The 7,872-nt window shown below is 52.1% G+C and overlaps 1 protein-coding gene and 1 non-coding gene across 2 annotated transcripts in view; one reads left to right on the top strand and one right to left on the bottom strand.

Moving 5' to 3' along the window:
- The window catches only part of eogt (EGF domain-specific O-linked N-acetylglucosamine (GlcNAc) transferase), a 79,513-nt gene that overhangs the window by 46,536 nt on the left and 25,105 nt on the right, over positions 1-7,872 (bottom strand). The gene's annotated exons all lie outside the window — the stretch shown is intronic.
- LOC144491960 (U4 spliceosomal RNA) lies at positions 1,508-1,648 on the top strand. Its single transcript, XR_013497530.1, has one exon. It is a non-coding gene; the product is annotated as a U4 spliceosomal RNA (small nuclear RNA).

Below are 7,872 nucleotides of genomic sequence, written 5' to 3'. Positions count from 1 at the left end.
AGGGAGGAGGGGGGGGATGGAAAAAGAGGGAGGAGGGGGGGGATGGAAAAAGAGGGGAGTAGGGGGGATGGAAAAAGAGGGAGTAGGGGGGGATGGAAAAAGAGAGAGGAGGGGGGATGGAAAGAGGGGGGATGGAAAGAGGGAGGAGGGGGGGATGGAAAGAGGGAGGAGGGGGGGATGAAAAGCGGGGGGGTGAAAAGCGGGGGGGTGAGGGGGGGTGAAAAGCACGGGGGGGGGGAAGAAAAGCGGGGGGGATGGAAAGTGGGGGGAGGAGGGGGGGATGAAAACCGGGGGGAGGGGGGGATGAAAAGCGGGGGGGGAGGGGGGATGAAAAGGCGGAGGGGGGATGAAAAGAGGGAGGAGGGGGGGGATGAAAAGCGGGGGGGAGGGATGAAAAGAGGGAGGAGGGAGGATGAAAAGCTGGGGGGGAGGGGGGTTGAAAAGCGGTGGGGAAGGTGGGGGGGAGATGAGAGGAGGGGGGGATGAAAAGCGGGGGGAGGATGAAAAGCAGGGGGGAGGGGGGTGAAAATCGGGGGGGTGAAAACGGGGGGGAGGAGGGGGGATGAAAAGCAAGGGGGGAGGGGGGGTGAAAATCAGGGGGGGAGGAGGGGGGGTGACAAACGGAGTGGTGGTGAAAAGCGGGGGGGATGAGAGGAGGGGGGATGAAAAGCAGGTGGGAGGTGGGGGTGATGAGAGGAGGGGGAATGAAAAGCAGGGGGGTGAAAATCGGGGGGGGGAGGAGGGGGGGATGAAAAGCGGGGGGGAGGAGGGGGGATGAAAAGCGGGGGGGGAGGAGGGGGGGATGAAAAGCGGGGGGGAGGAGGGGGGATGAAAAGCGGGGGGGGAGGAGGGGGGATGAAAAGCGGGGGGATGAAAAGCAGGGGGGTGAAAATCGGGGGGGGGGAGGAGGGGGGGTGAAAAGAACGGGGGGTGAAAAGTGGGGGGGTGATGAAAAGCGGGGTGGAGATGAAAAGCGGGGTGGAGGAGGGGGGGTGAAAAGCGGGGGGGAGGGGGGAATGGAAAGCGGGGGTGGGAGGAGGGGGGGTGAAAAGCTGGGAGGGAGGGGGGGATGGAAAGCGGGGGGGAATGAAAAGCGGGGGAGGGGGGGTGAAAATCGGGGGGGGGGGTGGATATCCACTCCATCTGACGAAGGAGCTGTGCTCCGAAAGCTTATGGCATTTGCTACCAAATAAACCTGTTGGACTTTAACCTGGTGTTGTGAGACTTCTTACTGTGCTTACCAAAGTCCAACGCCGGCATCTCCACATCATGCCTTTAAACAGACAGCATAAGTAATATTAGCATATTGGCAACACCTATTAACATTTCAATATTCTGCCTGATAAAATAATGCTTAAACCTGCAGAATTACAAACCAACTACTTTGACCATTGTGCAACTTAATCTGGAGGTTATTTTGCAAAACATTGATAGGGATTGATTTTAACCACCACATCTATGAATGGTATGTATCTGATGGACCATCATTCGACACACTCAAATCCTTAGCTTTGCGCAGTGGCAGTATTGTAGCTGATGAGGTTTAACCGAGGCGCGATTATTGCTTATTGAAAACTTTTCCCAATACCCCGCTATGACGACTTGAAATATAGTCGGCAATGGCAATTTTTGATAGTCTCTGCGGAGACTGTGTTAATGTGCAAAAATAGATCGATCGTTTGAGTTGTAGCCATTTTGTTTTTTTTAAAAGGTTGTGTTCGTGACACATTTGGTTCAATTGGCTGAGGAGGTGACTAAGGATGTGGGCAGTATGGTTAATGTAGTTCACACGGGCTTAAGTGACATTTTCGACAAGGTCTCGTATGGGGGAGGCTGATGAAGAATGTAAGCATGATGTGGAGATGCCGGCGTTGGACTGGGGCAAACCCAGTAAGAGTTTTAACAACACTGGGATGAAAAGAGGGAGGAGGGGGGGATGAAAAGAGGGAGGGAGGGGGGGATGAAAAGAGGGAGGAGGGGGGGATGAAAAGAGGGAGGAGGGGGGGATGAAAAGAGGGAGGAGGGGGGATGAAAAGAGGGAGGAGGGGGGGATGAAAAGAGGGAGGAGGGGGGGATGAAAAGAGGGAGGAGGGGGGGATGAAAAGAGGGAGGAGGGGGGGGGGGAGGGGGGGGGGGGAGGGGGGGGGGGGGGGAGGGAGGGGGGGGGGGAGGGAGGGGGGGGGAGGGGGGGGGGGGGAGGGAGGGGGGGGGGAGGGGGGGGGGGGGAGGGAGGGGGGGGGGAGGGAGGGGGGGAGGGAGGGGGGGGGGGGAGGGGGGGGGGGGATGGGGGGGGGGGGAGGCGGGGGGGGAGGGGGGGGATGGGGGGGGGGGATGGGGGGGGGGATGGGAGGGGGATGGAGGGGGGAGGGGGAGGGGAGGGGAGGGGGATGGGGGGGGAGGGGAGGGGGATGGGGGGGATGGGGGGGGGATGGGGAGGGGATGGGGGGGGAGGGGGATGGGGGGGGGGAGGGGGATGGGGGGGGGAGGGGGTGGGGGGGGGGGGAGGGGGTGGGGGGGGATGGGGGGGGGAGGGGGATGGGGGGGGAGGGGGGTGGGGGGGGGGAGGGGGTGGGGGGGTGGGGGGGGGGAGGCGATGGGGGGGGGTGGGGGGGGGAGGGGGTGGGGGGGGAGGGGATGGGGGGGGGAGGGGGTGAGGGGAGGGGGATGGGGGGGAGGGGGGGGTGGGGGAGGAGGAGGGGGGAGGGGGATGGGGGTGGGGGGGGAGGGGGGGGTGGGGATGAAAAGAGGGGGGAGGGGGGGAGGGGGAGAGGGGGGGGAGGGGGATAGGGGGGGGGGAGGGAGGGGGAAGGGGGGGGAGGAGGGAGGAGGGGGGGAGGAGGGGAGGAGGGGGGAGGGGAGGGGGGAGGGGGGGGGGAGGTGGGGGGGAGGGGGATGGGGGGGAGGAGGAGGGGGGAGGGGGGAGGAGGAGGGGGAGGGAGGGGGGAGGGGTGATGGAAAGAGGGAGGAGGGGGGGATGGAAAGGTGGGGATGGGAGGAGGGGGGGATGGAAAGAGGGGGAGGGGGGGGATGGAAAGAGGGAGGAGGGGGGATGGAGAAGAGGGAGGAGGGCGGGATGAACGGGGAGGGGAGGATGGAAAGCGGGGGGGGGAGGGGGGATGGAAAGCGGAGGGGCGGGGGTGGAAAGCGGGGGGGGGGGAATGAAAAGCGGGGAGGGTTGAAAAGCGGGGGGGGTGGAAAGCGGGGTGGGAGGAGGCGGGATGAAAAGCGGGGGGGAGGAGGGGGGATGAAAAGCGGGGAGGGGGGGTGAAAAGTGGGGGGGAGGGGGGGGGAATGAAAAGCGGGGGGAGGGGGGGGATGGAATGCCAGGGGGAGGAGGGGGGATGGAAAGCAGGGGGGGAGGTGGGAGATGGAAAGCGGGGGGAATGGAAACAGGGGGGAGGAAGGGGAATGGAAGAGGGGGGTATCGAAAGCGGGGGGGGGAGGGGGGGATGGAAAACGGGGGGGAGGAGGCGGGATGGAAAGCGGGGGAATGGAAAGTGGGGGGATGGAAAGGGAGGAAGGGAAGGAGAGGGGGGAGGAAGGGGAAAGAGGGGCGGAGGATCATCTGACCTGACTGTCTGCCCCTCTGCTGCTTCTACATTAGCAGCTGGGTGTCCCTGGAGAGGGAGCATGCGGTGTCTGAGGGCACTGTAGAGGCCTTCTGTGCCCGCTGGGCACCACAGGGCCTGGGGCGCATTACCAACCCCTTTAATCACATTTTACTTTGATGTTTTATAGAGTCATAGATGTTTACAGCATGGAAACAGGCTGTTCGGCCCAACTTGGCCATGCCGCCCTTTTTTTTAAAAACCCCTAGCTTAATCCCAATTGCCCGCATTTGGCCCAAATCCCTCTATACCCATCGTACCCATGTAACTATCTAAATGCTTTTTAAAAGATAAAATTGTACCCCCCTCTACTACTACCTCTGGCAGCTTGTTTCAGACACTCACCAACCTCTGTGTGAAAAAAATTGCCCCTCTGGACACTTTTGTATCTCTCACCTTAAACCTATGCCCTCTAGTTTTAGACTTCCCTACCTTTGGGAAAAGATATTGACTATCTACCTTGTGTATGACCCTCATTATTTTATAGACTTCTATAAGGTCACCCCTCAGCCTCCTACGCTCCAGAGATAAAAGTCCCAGTCTATTCAGCCTCTCCTTATAACTCAATCCATCAAGTCCCAGTAGCATCCTAGTAAATCTTTTCTGCACTCTTTCTAGTTTAATAATATCCTTTCTATAATAGGGTGACCAGAATTGCACAGTATTCCAAGTGTGGCCTTACCAATGTCTTGTACAACTTTAATAAGACGTCCCAACTCCTGTATTCAATGTTCTAACCGATGAAACCAAGCATGCCGAATGCCTTCTTCACCACTCTGTCCACCTGTGGCTCCACTTTCAAGGAGCTATGAACATGTACCCCTAGATCTCTTTGTTCTGTAACTCTCTCCAACGCCCTACCATTAACTGAGTAAGTCCTGCCCTGGTTCAATCTACCAAAATGTAAGATGAGTTTGATGAAGGAGCAGAGCTCCAATAGCTCATGATACCAAATAAACTTGTTGAGCTTTAACCTGGTGTTGTAAGACTTTTTACTGTGCCCACCCCAGTCCAACACCGGCATCTCCACAGTGAAAAGCATTGTTTGAAAAGCAAGTATACAGTGAAAAGCATTGTTTGAAAAGCAAGTATACAGTGAAAAGCATTGTTTCTTACATGCTATACATACAAAGCATACCATACGCAGGGAAGATAGAAGAGAGTGCAGAATGTCATTTTACAGTCATAGCTAGGGTGTAGAGAAAGATCAACTTAATGCGAAGTAGATCCATTCAAAAGTCTGATGGCAGCAGGGAAGAAGCTGTTTTTGAGTTGATTGGTACGTGATCTCAGACTTTTGTATCTTTTTCATGACAGAAGAAGGTGGAAGAGAGTATGGAGAGAATATAAGGGCAGGGAGGTTATGATGGAGCTGTATAAACCATTAGTTAGGCCACAGCTGGAGTACTGTGTGCAGTTCTGCTCACCACTCTCTTGGAAGGAAGTGATTGCACTCGTGAAGATGCAGAGGGGATTCACCAGGATGTTTCCTAGGCTGGTGCTTTTCAACTATCAAGAGAGACGAGATAGACTGGGTTTTTTTTCTTGGAGCAGGGAAGGCTGAGGGGCACCTGATTGAGGTGCATAGGGGCATAAAAAGGATGGATAGGAAGGAACTTTTCCCTTAGCAGAGCAGTCAGTAACCAGGGGGCATAGATTTAAGTTAAGGAGCAGGAGGTTTTGAATCCCTACAATGCAGAAGGAGGACATTCGGCCCATTGAGTCTGCACCGACTCTTCGACAGAGCATCTTACCCAGGCCCAATCCCTGTAACCACATATATTTACCCTGCTAATTCCCCCAACCTATACATCTTTTGACACTAAGGGACAATTTAGCACGGCCAATCCACCTAATCTGCACATCTTTGGACTATGGGAGGAAACCCACACAGACACAGAGAGAACGTGCACAGTCCACACAGTCGCCCAATGCCAGAATTGAACCCAGTTCCTGGCACTGTGCCATTTATAGGAGACGTAAGGAAAAACCAGGGGTAGTGGGAATTTGGGAAGAGTGGTAGAGGTGAGAACCCTCATAGCATTTAAGAAGTATTTTGATGAGCATTTGAATATAATATACAAAGCTATGGGCCAAGTTCGTACTGCCCTCGAAGGTGCTGTTCCAGTAAGTAGCAGCTACCATAATATGAATTAATTTTGCATTCAGTTTGAAGGACAGAGAAAAGTGTCTGAACTTAAATAAGGCCAATTATGAGGGCACGAAAGCAGAGTTGCTAAAGTGAATTTGTTAAGGGATAGGTCAATAGAGATGCAGCAGCAAACATTTAATGGGATAGTTCAGAATGCACAGAATAGATATATTCCAACAAGTAAGAAAAGGTCCAAGGAAGAGACACAACATCCGTGGTTAACTAGAAAAGTTAAAGATATTATCAAATTTAAAGAAGAAGTATATAATTGTGCAAAGATAGGTGAAAGGTCGGACCAGTGGACAGAATAAAAGGAATAGCAAAGGAAGACAAAAAGATTAATAAAGAGGGAAACATTAGAGTACAAAAAGAAGGCTAGCCAGACATATAAAAACAGATAGTAAAAGTTTCTATAAATGTTTTAAAAATAAACAAATGAACAAAGTCAGCATTGGTCCTATAGAAAGTGAATCTTCAAAATTGATCATGGAAAACAAAGAAATGGCAGATGAATTGGAGAAGTATTTTGCATCACTGCATCACTGTGGAGGATGCAAATAACATCCCAGGAGCAGTTGTAAACCAGGAAATGGAAGGGAGGGAGGAACTCAGGAAAATTACAATCACCAGAGAAGTGGTACTGAGCAAATTGTTGGAGCTTCGGCCTAACACGTGCCTGGATCCTGATGTATTTCATCCTAGGGTCTTAAATGAAGTGGCTAGTGAGATAAAATAGAATCATAAAATCCCTACAATGCAGGAGGAGGCCATTTGGCCCATCGAATCAGCACTGACAACAATCCCACCCAGGCCCTATTCCTATAACCCCCATATTGACCCTGATAATCCTCCTGACACGAAGGTGCAATTTTTTTTAGCAAGGCCAATCGACCTAACCCTCACATCTTTGGACTGTTGGATGAAACCGGAGCACCCAGAGGAAACCCGTACAGGCACATGGAGAACATGCAGACTCCACACAGATAGTCAACCAAGGCCGGAATTGAACCTGGGTCCCTGGCACTGTGAGATAGCAGTACTAACTACTGTACCACTTTGCCACCCCAATAGTTGATACTGACGTGTTCATTTTAATATTCTGAAACTCCCCAGATTTGGGAAAGATTAGATTGGAAGATGGCAAATGTAACTTCATTATTCAAAAAGGGAGGGAGGCCAAAAGCAGGAACCTATAGGCCAGTTAGCTTAGCATCTGTCATAAGCAAAATGGATTTTGAAACTTTGCAATTGGTCGCAAAATGGATATGCTACTGTGACGTTGGTGTACCTTTAAGAATTTTTAAAAAAAATCATGATCCCTGCAGCTCTCACAGTTTCAGTATTTTCTCAGCTCACAGCCTTAGCTGATGTCATTGGCACCAAATTGTCTATAAGGAGTCCTTTTATTGCTCCTTAAATGGCCTAAATGGGGGCCTCAGGTACTTTCTGGGATTAGTTTTATGACCCTGCATTGTTAGGAGGAAAACTGGTTGGCAGGTCAGATGACAGGACCTCTTTTATTTTCAGTTCTGAGCTGCAGGCTTTTAGAAGGGACAGCAAGCTGAAAAGAAGTGCCTCTCCTTGTTTTATTTGGGAATTCTGCTGGATATCTGAAAAACAGATCTTGCTTTTCTAAAGGGGAGAATCTGCTGGTTTGCCTAGAGTCTCCCTGGTGTGGTGGAAAATGGTTTTTATCTGTTCTGACTTCAAACTGTTCTGAGTCTATCAAGAGAACTGCAGAACTCATCCAGAGGACTCAATTCCAGTACCATTTGAGCATTAATCCTTGCTGTGTTGAACCTGTTTAAAGGGTTGTTTATGGGATTGGTTTTGATTGGAGCATCTTAGATATTATTGTTAAGGGTTAGACATTATTATGGTTGTTTGGGTGTAATTGATCAAAGTTATTGCTAATTTTCTTATTATACATGTTAGCTATATTCTTAAATAAACTTTGTTTGATGAAAGCCCCCTGGTGGTCATTTGAACCATACCTGGAGTGAAATATATCATGCTTACCTTAGCCAAATTCAAGGTGCAAAACCTATGATCCAGGGGGGCTCCATAAAATACTTTGGAATTTCTGACCTGAAACATAACGCTACATTTGAA

The sequence above is a fragment of the Mustelus asterias genome, chromosome 3 (assembly GCF_964213995.1).
Source record: "Mustelus asterias chromosome 3, sMusAst1.hap1.1, whole genome shotgun sequence".
NCBI classification, from domain to species: Eukaryota; Metazoa; Chordata; class Chondrichthyes; order Carcharhiniformes; family Triakidae; genus Mustelus; species Mustelus asterias.
The sequence above is the reverse complement of the archived record's forward strand: the minus strand, read 5'-3'. Positions and strand labels throughout refer to the sequence as shown.